The following is a 14,965-nucleotide window of genomic DNA, read 5'->3' on the forward strand; positions in this document are numbered from 1 at the left end:
AAGCTTCCAACCCCCAATTAATTGACCGAGCTCCAACTCTTTAATAAGCACAGATATGCATTGTGTATAAAATAGTCATAACTGCACCTGAAATACAAAATTAACATCATCATAAACATCTTAAGGCCATCTTAAAGCTATCTGTTACATTGTTAAAGCCTCGTCTTAGCCTGCTGCTCAAAATAACTTCTTGCTTCTGCAAACTCTCTGCAAGCCTGTTTCCTGTCAGCCTGTGACTTTTAGCCTTTCTGAAAGACACACTGTTCAACCCCTGAATGCAATATAAACTCCAGATTATATTATTAATGCAATGGTAATGATGACAATTATTTAACAATAGCAGTAAAATAATTTCCCTGCTCCACAATAGCCTCCTAAGCGCCTTTATTGAACGTGTTTAAACATTGTGCTTCTCCAGTAAAAGTAAAACAAACAGACCAAACAGGACTTCCACTGACCTCACCGATGATTATTCTTCATCAAAACATCCTAAGTGAAACCTTAAATGCTTTATATACACACGCACATGTTTAAAAAGTCCAAGTGTTTGGTAGGCCACATTTAAGATTTATGTATTTTCATGTTGTGACTTGTATCAACAGATTCTCACTACCTGAGCAAGTAGTCCCATAAGTGATGCCAGGCCAGCCATAGAAACACACAACCCTCCAATACTGCAACCTGCAACAACTTCGTGTAAAAACTGACATTTTAATCATGAAGATTTATAACTAATTCAGCTTTAGCCTCAGTCACATACCAGTGCTCAAAGGACAGAGTTCACCATGTACTGTGAACAGATCAGGTACGTACTCAGTGCTCTGGAGATGTAAAGCAATTGTCTGTCAGTCAGTGTGACATTTGGCTTGATCAGGTCCTCTAGAGTCACTGCAGCCAATGTGTTGATGATTGATGAGACTGTGCTGAGCTTAATAAAAGTTATTAAAAGGTCTGCAACCATTCACGTAACATTTGACAATCATTTAACTGATGGAACCAGCTAGGAAACAAGATGCATTAAGTACAGGATGAGGCCCAGCTTTTGATGTTGGAAACTGCAATACTTTATTAGCAAATAAAAGTATAAAACCTTAAGGTGCCACTGTAAACTGCTGCAAGAAAGAGTCCTGGGAGGCCAGGGTAGCTTTTCAGGATATCCATTACCAAATATGGCAGCAGCTATGAAGAAACAAAGATCAACTTGTTGCTTGTAAAACCACAGGCAGATCCACTAGTACTTTAAGGGAATAAGTTATGACACAGAACCTCAATACCTGATCAGAAAAAGAAATTGTTCCAGCTGTCCATGGATCAGTCCTTATAGAAAGAGTAGAGGCACAATCCTGAAAACACTGCAGATCCCAGGAACAAAGAATAACTTACCACGCTGATGAACACAGCTCTGAAAGAGACCAGGTGAAACAGTTGAAAGGATAAATTTCCATTCTTGCCAGGCTGGCATTAAGAAAAATCTACACTTGTTTATGGATGCACTGTATCCGGGTCCCATTAGTTACAAGACTGAGGGTCCTTAAATCATACCAAGTCTAGACTTTGAGTATTCTATGGTCCTGCTTGCAAGTACACTGCACTTAATAGATTAGACAAGCAGAAAGTTGACTAGCACATTTTTACACTTCCATATGCAAGCCTGAAAATTTTCCACATTTTAAGTGATAGTATTGTTTCAGTTATAAAATCCTCCCATTAAATTATGACTCACATTCTGGCATGAGTGATACTCTTGCAGGAGTTGTATCTCTGAACCTGAGTCTGGCTAGTTCCACTGGTCATTGTCCAGCCGAGTGTCCCACCGATGGCTATGGTCCAAAATGTGTGCCGCCTCAGAGGGTTCAAGTCAAAACTGGGAAAACCGTATACCTATGAATCATCTAAAGTGAAGTGACAATTGTGCAACTTTATTCATATTTAAAAAACAGTAACTACAGACCCTAATGATTTCACGCAAATGCATCAATATGACCCGTAACTCCTTATATGACTGATGATGGATGACTAAGAGCCTACACAGATATGTCAATGAGGTTTCCAGGAAAAACTGGCCTGGTGTTTGTCACAAGACAATACTGTAGTGAAAAGGCAGAATAATATTTGCTCAGAAAAGTTAATGTGATTTTAAACCCCAGCACTGTAACATATTCAGCATCTTTGCAATCTATCCAAATAAGCCCGAGTAAGAGTAGATTAGAGTACGCTAATATGGTCAAACATGTCAGAAGTTGCTGCAGGGATGTCAAAGCCTTAGCACTGCAGGAGACATGGGCTGAACCAGTCACTTCCTTTCTGTACAGTTTAATTATACATTTAAATATAGCTGCAAATCCATCAATGGACCATCTTAAAATGTAAGAAATGTGTAAAGTTTAAAAATTGTTGGAGGTCTTTACTGTTGACCCACTTTTAAAAAAAATAATAATAATTGATTGTTCTTTCTTATCTACTTTGGTCAGAGTCTCTGGTAGACCAATTATGGCCCCTTGGCCTTACGTTTGACACCCCTGGGCTATTGAGTCATTTTGACTTATTCATTTAGAGCGGTTTAAAAAAAAATAAAAAAATGTTTGCCTTTACCTGGACAATCACTCCCTATATTGGGGTTCAGCCAGAGTTCTTTGGCTTATTTTCAGACTATAGTACAGAAGCAATTTGTTTCCAGAAGTTCAGTCTATCAACGTGCCTAGTTCAAGTACTGTGATTTAAATCCAAGTAAAGAAAGCAGTGCTTTTGTTGCACTCAGTTCCAACAGTGGGGCTCAAATACACACTTTAATGTACTGTACATTTCTATCATTTGAATTATGGTGCAAAATTGTACTCAATTTCCCAAAACAATTCCTCAGTATTGAAATGCAAGGGTTTGAATATGCAGGCTCTTAAAGTTACTTTACTTTCTTCCCTTATACTCACTCCAGAAAGTTCAGTCTTCCTCCTTGTGAATTGGACAGAATAGAGACTCCTAAGGAGAGACACTTGGATATGACACAGAAGGCCGGCTAACATTATTCCAACCTAGAAGATAAAAATCGGATTATATCAAGACATTTACCCCACTGCTACAACTAGAATTCAAGTTTAATTGTGATTTAGAATTAAAGCCAAATGTCCTGGCACTCGAAATTGACTCATTTGATATTCTTCTATGTAGGCTATGTAGCATTAACAGTAATCTTGCGTGTCGAAGCCTACCTGGAAAACATCTGTCCAAACCACTGCCTTCATTCCACCCTGAAATAATGAGCCCATTTAAATCCAGACAGTCAAAGCAAGAAACAGTTCAGTTTAAGGGAAATGTATAGCAGAGAGAGAGATGACTTTTGCAGCTTTTGTTGTTCCATACCAATGCGCAGTATGCCGTACAGACCATTCCTGTTACCACGATTACCACCCACAGATTCCAGCCAGTCACTGCAGAGAAGTGGGAACATTTAAGATACTGGTCACTCAAGTACCCACAAGTTTACTTGTGCAGTAATGTTTCCTGAACCTGTCAGCTTTGGCCTGACTATACCTTGATTTAATGCGAGGGCTGGAGCATAAATTGCAAGTCCAGACAAAAGGAGCTGTGGTAAAAAAAAAAAAAAAGGACAAATGGCCATCTGGTTACAGATATGTGGCCCTAGCCAAACACGTCTTAAAACTTGCTTACTGCCATACTCGCTGTTTGAATAATAGTGAGGAATGTTACCAGCAGACGGGTTACTTTGTTATAACGCAGCTCCAGATACTTGGTAGAGAAGACAGTTACTCATACAGCATCCAAACAGACTTTTTTTAAAAAACAAACAAACTAGTGGTGCATTTATTGTACCATAGAGCAGTCTAATTAAAAAACAAACAAACATTTTATTACACAATAAATCATAACTGGTTTAACCAGAAACCAAATAAACTGATATCTTCCCTTTAAATTACGGACGCGCTTCTGGTTATTGTACACAATCTGCAAAAAGCTACTACACATACCTGAAAAGTGCTGGTAATGGGCAGCCTGTAAAAGACTGGGAGAAAGATCTCACATGTGAACACCTGGGCCAGAAAATGCCCGAAGCAAGCATACCCTATGATGGCTCTATAGCGGTACACCTACAGACAAGCAGCGTTTCCAATTTAACAAACAGGAAAATGAGCAAGACCATGACACACATGCAGGTTTATAAAGTTTTAACAATTCACACAGTCGGGCTATTGGAGTTGGTGCAGTAGACTTGAAATACTAACAGGAGTCCAACCCTGAATAAATGTTTTTATTACAGCGTGGATATTAGATATTTTAGTATTATGGGAGCATTTACTGGGTACTTTTTTTGATGATATTAGACAGAAGATTCTGTGACTCAACAAGGCTCTTTATGTTACCGTCATTTTCTCTTGCTGTGTCAACTGAAGATTTTATGGTGTGAAAGTAGATACTAAGGTTTGAGGGAAAACACCAACAAATCACTCTTTTACTTATCACTCCCTTGCAGAAGATGTTTATGTGAAGACCATCTGGGTTGTGTCAGAACTCACGGATGTAGGAGACCTCTGTATAAGATTTATAGGCCTTGTGAGTGTATCTTTATTGCCCTTGCTGAACAAAGGATTCCAACTGTCGAAGGACACCACCCCACCCAGTGGGCAGGGTCTGAACTGAAACCTGTTGTCTGCCTATAAAAACTGCTGCACAAAAGAATAAACCGAGTTAGTTTGGGATGACAATCTAGAACAGTCTCCGCGTCTTCTTGTTCTTCCAAACTGCTCCCGGTACTCCGGCCGGTGCCGTAATTAACTGTTGATCATATTTGAGTGTTACTTGAGAATATTCTAATTGTTATAGGTTAAAGGCTGAACTCTGATGATGAAAGCCCAGGCCTCAAAGAAACCCAGAATGGAGTTTCTTAAAATTATCAAACTCATTTTTCATCGTGGGCCAAATGGACTGGACCAGTTAAACTACCGTCAGTGTAAAGACATGTAATGCACATTTCATCTGAGATATTTTAAATATAAAAGTCATACTTCCAATAATACAGCTTGGAATATTTTATTAGCTAACAGAATGTTTTTACTATAAACTCAAAGTTCTATGCAATTAGTTTTTCTGTTACTTAAATGTTGTATTAATTGCCACGAGGAAGGTCCTTATACTTATGCAAGTACAGTTTAAAGTCAAATATTCGCGGGGAAAGCCAATCACAGGAAAAAATGAAAGTGCAATGAGAGAATTTTAATCTGAGGCCAATCCCGCACATTACCTCTACCGGAATGGATATCAGTATGATGGACGACAGGTCGCTGGCGGTCAGTGACAGGGAGACGGGCAGAGCGGTGAGTTTTCGATCTCCGGTTAAGAATTCCTGGGTATTTTGCTGCCTTCTTCCGATCCAAGCGTAGTGTAAGCCGATGGTTGCGGACACCAGCAGCATCAACACAAAAACTGCATAGTCCGCTATGTGCAACGAGTCAGCTCCAGCCAAGTCCTCACACATTTTGTTACAAGTCAGAGCAAAACTAACTATAACGCCAGATAGGCCTTTACAAATCACTGCGAACCCTGCTCTCCATGACGCACAAACTCGCTATGTGTCCGAGCTCTTCAGCTTATATATTCCTAAACACCTATAGTTATGTTCGTTGTTAGCCACAACCTCCACAGGTGACGCTGATTAAGACTCCTGATTAAGGCCGTGCACTGATTGGAAACAGGCGGGTAATGAGGGAGAACATGTTTTGTTCGTTTCTACATGAGCTTTGTGTGATTTGATAAGTATCTGAGGCTGAGACCACAGGACTGTAAAACATGATTGCTGGGCTTCATATCTGTACTGAACAGTCATATAAGTAGTGATGGGAAGATGAAGCTTCATGAAGCACTGAAGCTTTTCATCCAATTGGTTCATCCCAGCGCAAAGCTTCTTGAAGCTTCATTTGCTCTAGTAGGAGACCTACTGGACGTAAAAATATTAGTTGGCATGAATTTGAAGAGTGTGGCCTTTTGCACACAGCCTGTAAATGTCAACAACACAAGGAGTGTGTAAAACATGTATATTGTAGTGATGGCAGGATACTGTGTATATTTATACTGGCAGTATGGAAAATGATTATTTGGAAATGCTTAAAATGGAAATGATCATTTACTGTGAGGTGTGGTTGGGGTGTGGACAGTAGTTGTGCTCCTCTTCTTAGCTGGCTCCATTCTCTCCTGACTTTCTCTCCTCACTCTCATAAACCTCCAAACTCTCACTAACCGCAACTCTCCATCAAACACCCACATTTTTGAATGAAGTCTGAGGGGTTTATATCGCTGTCATATCTCGCGGCAAAGTTCGAACCACTTCATGAACCAGTCACGTGGTACAGCCGGGCAGCGAGGCTTCGGACGTCATCATTTTCAGCTCCTCCCATAAATGAAGCAAGGCTCGATACGCGCATCGCGGAAACGCCCCCTCAATTACTCGACACATGCAGGCTTCGAAGCCTCGATACAGAACGTCACATCACTACATATAAGATTAGCTAGTAAATAACAATTAGTTAATGTTGTTCATGTTCACTAAAGTCAGTGTAAATATGAGATGACCAATACTATAGTTATTATATTAATCATTATAGGTTATTACAGCAGTGAGTTTGAACTCTCAAATCAAATCACTTCTATTGTGACATCACATGTGCAGGTACACTGGTACAGCACATGTGAGTGAAATTCATGTGAGTGAACTCTGTGTCAAATACTGAGCTTCAGTAAAGATTCAAGTTGCAGTTATTTATATGTCCTGTCACCTTAAATCTTCACTCAAAGACAATTATCTTTGACAGTGTATATGTATATGTATTATATTTAACCTCCTAAGACCCGAACTCTTCCATGACATGCATTTTTAATTTCTCTTTGATATCTGGGCATATTGGTGCCTGATGAATGTAAAAACAGAGAATTATCAGATTTTTTTTTACCTTATTTTTGTTTTTAAGAACAATAAGAGCCACATATGAGGATATCCGTTTAAAATATTTGATAGAACAGTGGCAGTATAATGTCCTCGTACGTGGATATCAGGCCCATGTAGAGCAAAATTGAGTATTTTGGTCTAAATAACCCAAAATGTGATGTCCACATGGGGCAGCACGGTGGCACGGTGGTTAGCACTGTTGCCGCACAGCAAGAAGGTCCTGAGTTCAATTCCACCATCAGGCCGGGGTCTTTCTGTGAATAGAATAGAATAGAATAGCCTTTATTGTCATTGTACAGAGTACAACGAAATTGGAGTGCCACTCCCTTGGTGCAAGTTTCAATAATAAATATAAATGTAAAATATAAAAAGTACAAAAAAAACAATCGTAAGTACTCAAACAATAGTATGTACAATATATACAGGATAGCAGCATTAATATAATGACAGTGACGGTATGGAATAGGTTCAGTTGTTTTTGTGCTTATTTACTACGGTGATAGCTCTGGGAAAGAAGCTATCCCTGAATCTGTTTGTCCTGGTTTTATGTGACCTGTACCGTCGGCCTGACGGTAATAGTTCAAACAGTTGGTTGCTGGGGTGAGAGTGGTCCTTGATGATATTGCCAGCTCTGCTGAGGTACCGAGAGTTTGCAGTGACCTCCAGGCTGGGCAGAGAGCAGCCAGTGATCTTCTGGGCTGTGTTGATGACCCTCTGCAGTACTTTCCTGTCTGCAGCTGAGCACCCTGCATACCATGTTGTTATGCCGTACGTTAGGATGCTCTCTATGGTGGCTCTGTAAAATGTCACCAGCAGCCTCTCCTCCAGGTTGTTCCTCCTGAGCACTCTCAGAAAGTGGAGACGCTGCTGGGCCTTTTTAACCACCGCTGTAGTATTTGCAGTCCAGGAGAGGTCATCAGATATCTGCACGCCCAGAAACCTCATGGAGTGTACCCTCTCCACACAGCTCCCGTGAATGTAAAGTGGGGCCGGGTCTGCTCTGCCCTTCCTGAAGTCCAAGATAAGTTCTTTAGTTTTTGTGGTGTTCAGTTGGAGGTTGTTAACTGAACACCACTCAGTCAGTCTGTTGACCTCATCTCTGTAGTCTGACTCATCCCCCCTTGAGATGAGTCCAACCACTGTGGTGTCATCCGCGAACTTTATGATGGTGTTTGAGAGATGGGTAGGGGAGCAGTCGGATGTGTAGAGCGTAAACAGGAGGGGACTCAAAACACATCCTTGTGGAGACCCGGTGCTGAGTGTGATGGTGCTGGACCGGTGGGGGCCGAGTCTGACAGACTGTGGTCTATTTGTCAGGAAGTCCTTGATCCAGAGGCAGATGGGGGTGGAGAGTCCCAGGTGAGACAGTTTCTGGACCAGGATCTCCGGGATGATATGATTGTGTGGAGTTTACATCAGAATCAGAATACTTTATTGATCCCTGGGGGAAATTATTTTTTGTTACAGTGCTCCATTTTAAACCAACATTAAGACAAGACAGACAATACGCTAACTAAGAATAGTACAATATATACATATATATACATACATACATACATACATAAGTCACTTATAAATAAATATTTGGAAAAGAAACATGTGTAGCTGTAGCAGCAAACAGTGTGTTAAGTGGATGCGTTGTACAGGGAGATGGCCACAGGCAGGAATGATTTCCTGTGTCGTTCAGTGGTGCTTTTCGGTAATCTCAGTCTCTCACTGAACGAGCTCCTGTGGCTGACCAACATGTCATGGAGTGGGTGGGAGGTGTTATCCAACATTGTCTTTATCTTGGACAGCATCCGCCTCTCCGACACCACCTTGAGGGAGTCCAGCTCCATCCCCACAACATTGCTGGCCTTACGGATCAGTTTATTAAGTCTGTTGGCATCTGCGACCCTCAGCCTGCTCCCCCAGCATGCAACAGCATAGAGGATCGCACTGGCCACAACAGACTCATAGAAAATCCTCAGCATTTTCTGGCAGATGTTGAAGGACCTCAGTCGCCTCAAAAAATAGAGACGACTCTGGCCCTTCCTGTAAAGTGCTGTGGTGTTTTTAGCCCAGTCCAGTTTATTGTCAATGTGTACTCCAAGGTATTTATAGTCCTCCACAATGTCAACACTGACCCCCTGGATTGAAACAGGGGTCAAGTGTTTCCTGGTCTTCCTGAAGTCCACGATCAGTTCCTTGGTCTTTGCCACGTTGAGCTGCAGATGATTCTGCTCACACCACGTGACAAAGGAGTCGACCACAGCCCGGTACTCTGTCTCATCATCCCTGCTGATGCATCCAACCACCGCAGAGTCATCAGAAAACTTCTGAAGATGGCAGGTCTCTGTGCAGTGGCTGAAGTCTGTGGTGTAGAGGGTGAAGAGGAAGGGGGAGAGGACAGTCCCCTGTGGTGCCCCTGTGTTGCTAATCACCTTGTCAGACACACACTGTGGGAGACGTACATATTGTGGTCTTCCTGTCAGGTAATCAACAATCCAGGACACCAGAGAAGCATCCACCTGCATCGCTGCTAACTTATCACCCAGGAGGGTCGGCCTGATGGTGTTGAAAGCACTGGAAAAGTCAAAAAACATGACCCTCACAGTGCTCGCCGGCTTACATGTTCTCCCCGTGTCTGCGTGGGTTCCCTCTGGGTACTCCGGCTTCCTCCCACCGTCCAAAGACATGCAGTTTGTGGGGATAGGTTAATTGGATAATCCAAATTGCCACTGAGTATGAATGGTTGTCTGTCCTTGTGTGTTAGCCCTGTGACAGACTGGCGACCTGTCCAGGGTGTACCCCGCCTCTCGCCCCATGACAGCTGGGATTGGCTCCAGCACCCCCCGCGACCCTGAAAAGGATAAGCGGTAGCGAATGGTAACACGTTCTCACTCCCAACTCGTCAAACGTGTGACGCATGGTCAGGCTCCCTCTGCTGCACTTATGGACGCGCAGGGTACCCCTCTCGCGTCGGGAATTGACGTGAAGGGTCCTCCGATTGAAGAGATTGCCGGGAAGTGCCTGTTGTCGGTATATTTAGACATTTTCCAAATCACATTGTAGTGACGTATACAGAACACAATAAATTATACAATGTAAACAACTACCTGAAAAACAGGTAGAACAATACTTTTGTATGGTTTATTGCATTTACGGAGGGAGTGATGTATGCTGGGTAATGGCACAGCTAGCGACTGGGTGACTTTATTCACCCGCTTCGGCTGTTATCAGTCCATACATTAGCGTTATTAGCACAAACCAGTCCCATAGATATGGGCCATCTCCTGCTAGATTGTTCAGAAGGTTGTTCTCATCCATCCAGATGGAGGATCACTAACAGGAGCGTGGGAAGACTCCAGAATCCACTCTGGCTGGAATCCGGTGGATATGCAGTGTGTACAGGTAAGACCATTTAAACGGACAGCATTTATAGAATGACTATTAAAAGTCAGCGAGTGTCAATAATGTTAATGTGGTTATGTTAGTAATACACCGAGTGCTAATATAACAGCTTTAAGATGCATTTGTAGATGTTATTACGTGTTTTACCGTCTTTATGGTGCTAGCTTAAAGTTACGGTGTAAACGTTAGCTTATATTGGAGGAAAGCTGTTACTGGTTAAACGATGTTAGCACAGAAATATTAGCTTCTGTCATGACTGATGAAGTTACTAGTTAATAAAGTTTCCAGTAAAGTGATTAATCGCAGCCACAGACTGACAGCAAATATCTCGATTAGCTTCAGTGCATCTATAATAAATATGTGCAAGTTTCAGTGCTTCGTTTAAACTGTATGATACTTATACTGACCCAGGGTCAGTGTAAAATACAATCCTAGCTGTGTGAACAAAGCCTGGCTCCTTTAATCCTGCATGACAAACCTCAGGATGCAGGTTATTATTACTCTTTCCTGCTGGCACACCTGTCACACCTGAGAGTCAGCTAGAAACGTACAGTGACGTGGACATCATGCAAAGACTGCCAGACTCTGTAATACTGCAAATGATCAGTGACTCAGGTTAACACTAAACTTTAAACAGTACCTCTGTGTCTCTGTGTGCTGAACATCTAGGATTGAGTCAGGCTGCATCAGCTGAAGCTGTTATTTGTATATATCAGTATTTTTTATTCAGGTGTGGGGAAAATACGTAAGACTGCAGTGAAGCGATGCACCAGATGAATCCCTGGCCAAAGGTATCGTACTTAAATCAGACTACTGATCCAGCCACATCAGCCTTTTGTGAGGTCTGTTTAAAGTAGACTAAAAGTGAACTGCAGGTTCCTGAGAGGTGGACTGTGAGCACAGAAACACATGTTCATACATACAGCTGCAGCAAACTTACATTAATTTTAAATAGATTTGTTACTCTGATGTCTGTCTCTGTGTTAGTCCTCTGACAGACTGGTGACCTGTCCAGGTGTGCTCTACCTGTGACTACTGGGACAGGCTCTAGCCTCTGTAATAGAAATGTTCTGTTATTCTCATTTTAAGTATTTAAGTGCTTATGCATATGCTTAGTTGTGACACTGTTATAGACTGTTCAGTGAAAGTTTCTAAAACTAGATGAACTTACTTCAGCGTCAGCAGTTTGAGAAAACAACTCCCTTTACAGGTGCTGATAAGGCCAAGGGCACAAAACAGCTTAACCATTGATCCGTTGAAGTGTGGTAGGATCAGTTTGTAACTTCCTCCCTTTTCCTTGGAATGCATAAAGGAGGAGGAGCACCACTTCTGTGGCAGCGCTGACATGACTGAACTGTGATGTTTGATGTGTGTTGGCGCAGTAATAAATAGCTTGATCACAGCTCTTTCTGTGTTGCAGACTTTATTTCAAAAATTCCACGACCCCCCCCCCCCCCCCCCCCCCCCCACCCTCCCACTGTGAACCTGAATTGAATATTCAGAAGACATTTGTTTAAATAGTTCTACAAATCTGAGCTGTCGGTGTGTCCTTGGATTGTGTGGTAATAATATTAGAGCCTGCAATCTTTCTTACTGAATCTCTACTATGAGTCATGTTACCTGAGATTAATTCTATGTTTACCTGTCAGCCTGGACGAATGTGCTGTGTGAAGGAAATTAAATTAAATCAGATCTGAACATTTGAGGAACCTGGTCATATTTAATTGAAATATGAACCAGTGATTTTTTTGATTGCTGATTCCAAGATAGTCTTTGTGGAAATCCTGTTTGGCTTTTTGTCATTTTAATTCTCTTCTCTGTTTTCCAGAACAGTTCTCCACAGTCGCTGTCCACATGGGTCAGTGGGACCAAGAAGCACTCTGCTAATGTGGGACTCTGACCAGCAACATCCAGCAGGACCCAGACAGCGTTTTCTATCTCCCAGCTGGAGTTTTTGTTTGTCAGTGACTGGAGAGTCAGATTTTTGTTGAGCTTCACACTTGCAGAGGTAAGTCAGTTTGCAGAGATCCCTCCCACCCTGGCTTTTATGTGCTAGATTTCTTATCTGAAACGGTAATATTTCAGTGACTGCTGCTTCTACACTCTACTGATCCCTGATGGGAGAATCATCAATTTTGGCAACAAAGAAGCCTGGTGGATGTTTGTTTACAGTCTGATGATGGGACATCATGCTCTGCATCTTCAAAGTTTGCCTCCTCATTATTATTCATACCCAGTAATGTGAAGTATGCTCATATCTACTATAACTGAACCAACCTGGTGCTCTTCATTTATGGAGGCTGTTGAGTCTGAATGTTGGATGTTGTGTATCTCGTGTTCTCTGGGCTTTGTTGTCCTCAGTCTTTTTGCAGGATCAGAAAACAAAACCAGGAGGCGCGTAAATGTTTCTTTTCCATGATGTTTCTTCAAATGTTTCTTCTGGATGATGATAAGACTGTGACACAGGATGCCACCTTTGGTCTTGTGATGAAGCAAAGCTCAGGAAGAAGTGTGATTAAATGGTACCCACATGTGTGCTGCTGAGAAGGATGTACAGGGGCACCTGCAGCCAAATCCAAGCTTCAGGTTAGTTGTAGTTGCAGAACGCTATAGACTGAGACAGCTGAGGCATCAAATGTTTGATTAAACGGATGAAAAAGAGAAGTTTCTTCCCTATAATTATCACTTCTTAAAATCTGTAGCAACTTCAAGTCTGTCAGCGTGCTGAGCATGCTCAGAATGTGACAATATATTTTTGTTCAATATTTAATTTCTTTCAGTTGCAATTGTTAAATGAAAAAAAAATAAAAATATATTCTTATAATTTAGCAAACTAATTTATCAAAAGAAATATACATATATCTGTATTAGTTTTAATAAATTAATTTGACAGCTGTATTGAAAATACCATATTGTATTCATACAGAATCAGTTTGGTATCATTGTTTGTCTGCTCACTGATTGTTGAAACTAAGAGCTACTTTGATCTGTTTAGATCTAAAGTATCCAAAGTTGAGCTCTGATGTTTCTTCACCCCTGTGTGTGTGATATGTGATTCCTACATGCTGGCAGAGCAGCAGTTTGTGCTCACAGATGGTGACGGTGTGGAGAGACGGTGGTGTTTCCTCAGAAGAACCAGCAGAGTCACTCGCTGACTGATGCTCGTCTGCACTGCACAGAGGAAATCAGCTGACCGAGGTTTGTCCAGTGACGTGTTATGAATGTATATTTGTTTTATGCTTACAGATATGTTTTTCTTGACAGAGGCTCTGCAGAGGTTAGACAAAGCAGAGAAAACATGTGCTTTACATTTTACTGTGATTTATTGAGATATTTGTTGCCTGATGTTCAGCAGGAATGGAGAAATGGAATCAAAGGGAGATGTTTTTGCTGTTTTTGTAATGATGTAAGTAAATCTTCAATATTATTTATTTGCTTGGTTATATTAGGAGTGTTTCTGAGTGAGGGGGGAGGAGTCATCATCCAGGTAAAGTGACGTGGATCAGTGGATACACTTGTCTCCCCTTTAAAGGAGACACTCTTAGAGAGAGACGATTAGAGTCATCCTTAAATGTTAGTGCTTTCAAATACACAAACATTTTTAAAGGACAAAAATGAACATCCAACTTTGACTGTAATACAAAATAAATCTTTGCATGTGTGTTTTCAAACTCTCAGATGGGCAGCATATCAGTCTTGGACTGTCTAACCTGCCGGAGCAGCACTGAATGACCACCACACATGAGCATGTTCCTGCAACATTCAGCATCTGATCCTTCATCTGTGTGCTGCTGCTTTTGGTAAGTAGAGTTACCCAACTACAGTAACTCTAAACACATGCCATCCATTTCTAATGGCCTGGTTACTTCCTGTCAGTTACTTTAGAAACCAAGTGGTCACCTGACCTAACACTGTTTCTTCTTCTTCCCCTTAATGTTCAAGTGTCACATGTCAAACAGCTGGAGAGGAAACTACACCAGTGTACTGGGATGTTTCACCAACACGTGCCAGATGCTGTTCCTTCATGGTGACATCACCAGAGACAGCCCCACCCACCTCAGGACCTCGCCATTGATCATGATGATTATAATGATGACAGCGAGCGGAACTAAGACTGTAAAAATCCACGACCAGAATGTTTCTTTCTAATTATTAATGAATACTGAGCCTCTTTCTGTGTTTTGTCTGTTTTGTTTTTTTTTACCTCATTTGTTACTAACAAAGTTCACAAACTCACACAGTTTACATTCTGTATGTTTCCATCTTTACCAGCCACACTCTAACTGCATTTAAGAAAATGATCCTTAGAAATCGTCCTTTTTCTCTTTTGTAATTGATGATAATTCAGTGAATATACTGCGCTGCTTCCTTCTATTGCGTCACACATTGCTTTATGTTTTTCAGTGTCCAGTTATTTTTTACTGCTGTTTGAATTCTCTGTATGTTTGACCCTGTAGACTGTTTGATGGACTGCTTGTCTTCCTGTTTGTAACCGCCGCCTGTTTTTTAATAAAGATTTGGATTTCTGACTTCAACACAGCCTCTGCGTGTCCTCCCTTTGTGTCCTCTTCCTCTGTGAATGTGTTGCATGTGTCACAGATTCATTTTATTAACAGCTTT

The 14,965-nt window shown here is 41.5% G+C and overlaps 1 long non-coding RNA gene and 1 pseudogene across 11 annotated transcripts; one reads left to right on the forward strand and one right to left on the reverse strand.

Annotated features, from left to right (window-relative positions):
- Positions 1-595: 595 nt before the first annotated feature.
- On the reverse strand, positions 596-5,470 carry LOC146689873 (sodium-coupled monocarboxylate transporter 1-like; annotated as a pseudogene).
- Positions 5,471-9,828: 4,358 nt separating this feature from the next.
- LOC146689874 (uncharacterized) lies at positions 9,829-14,884 on the forward strand. 11 transcript variants are annotated; one of them, XR_014916059.1, is made up of 7 exons: positions 9,829-9,973; positions 10,266-10,345; positions 12,174-12,931; positions 13,423-13,543; positions 13,795-13,918; positions 14,024-14,145; positions 14,288-14,884. It is a non-coding gene; the product is annotated as an uncharacterized LOC146689874 (long non-coding RNA). The 11 variants fall into 11 exon arrangements; XR_014916064.1 differs by lacking the exon at positions 9,829-9,973 and adding an exon at positions 11,062-11,136 and having other exon boundaries at positions 10,076-10,345; XR_014916065.1 differs by lacking the exon at positions 9,829-9,973 and adding an exon at positions 11,062-11,136 and having other exon boundaries at positions 10,076-10,345; positions 12,179-12,931.
- The last annotated feature ends 81 nt before the right edge of the window (positions 14,885-14,965 follow it).

Source organism: Copadichromis virginalis, linkage group LG17 (genome assembly GCF_057382275.1).
Source record: "Copadichromis virginalis isolate Kocher_CV1m ecotype Utaka linkage group LG17, C_Virginalis_male_GT1.1, whole genome shotgun sequence".
Lineage (NCBI taxonomy): Eukaryota > Metazoa > Chordata > Actinopteri > Cichliformes > Cichlidae > Copadichromis > Copadichromis virginalis.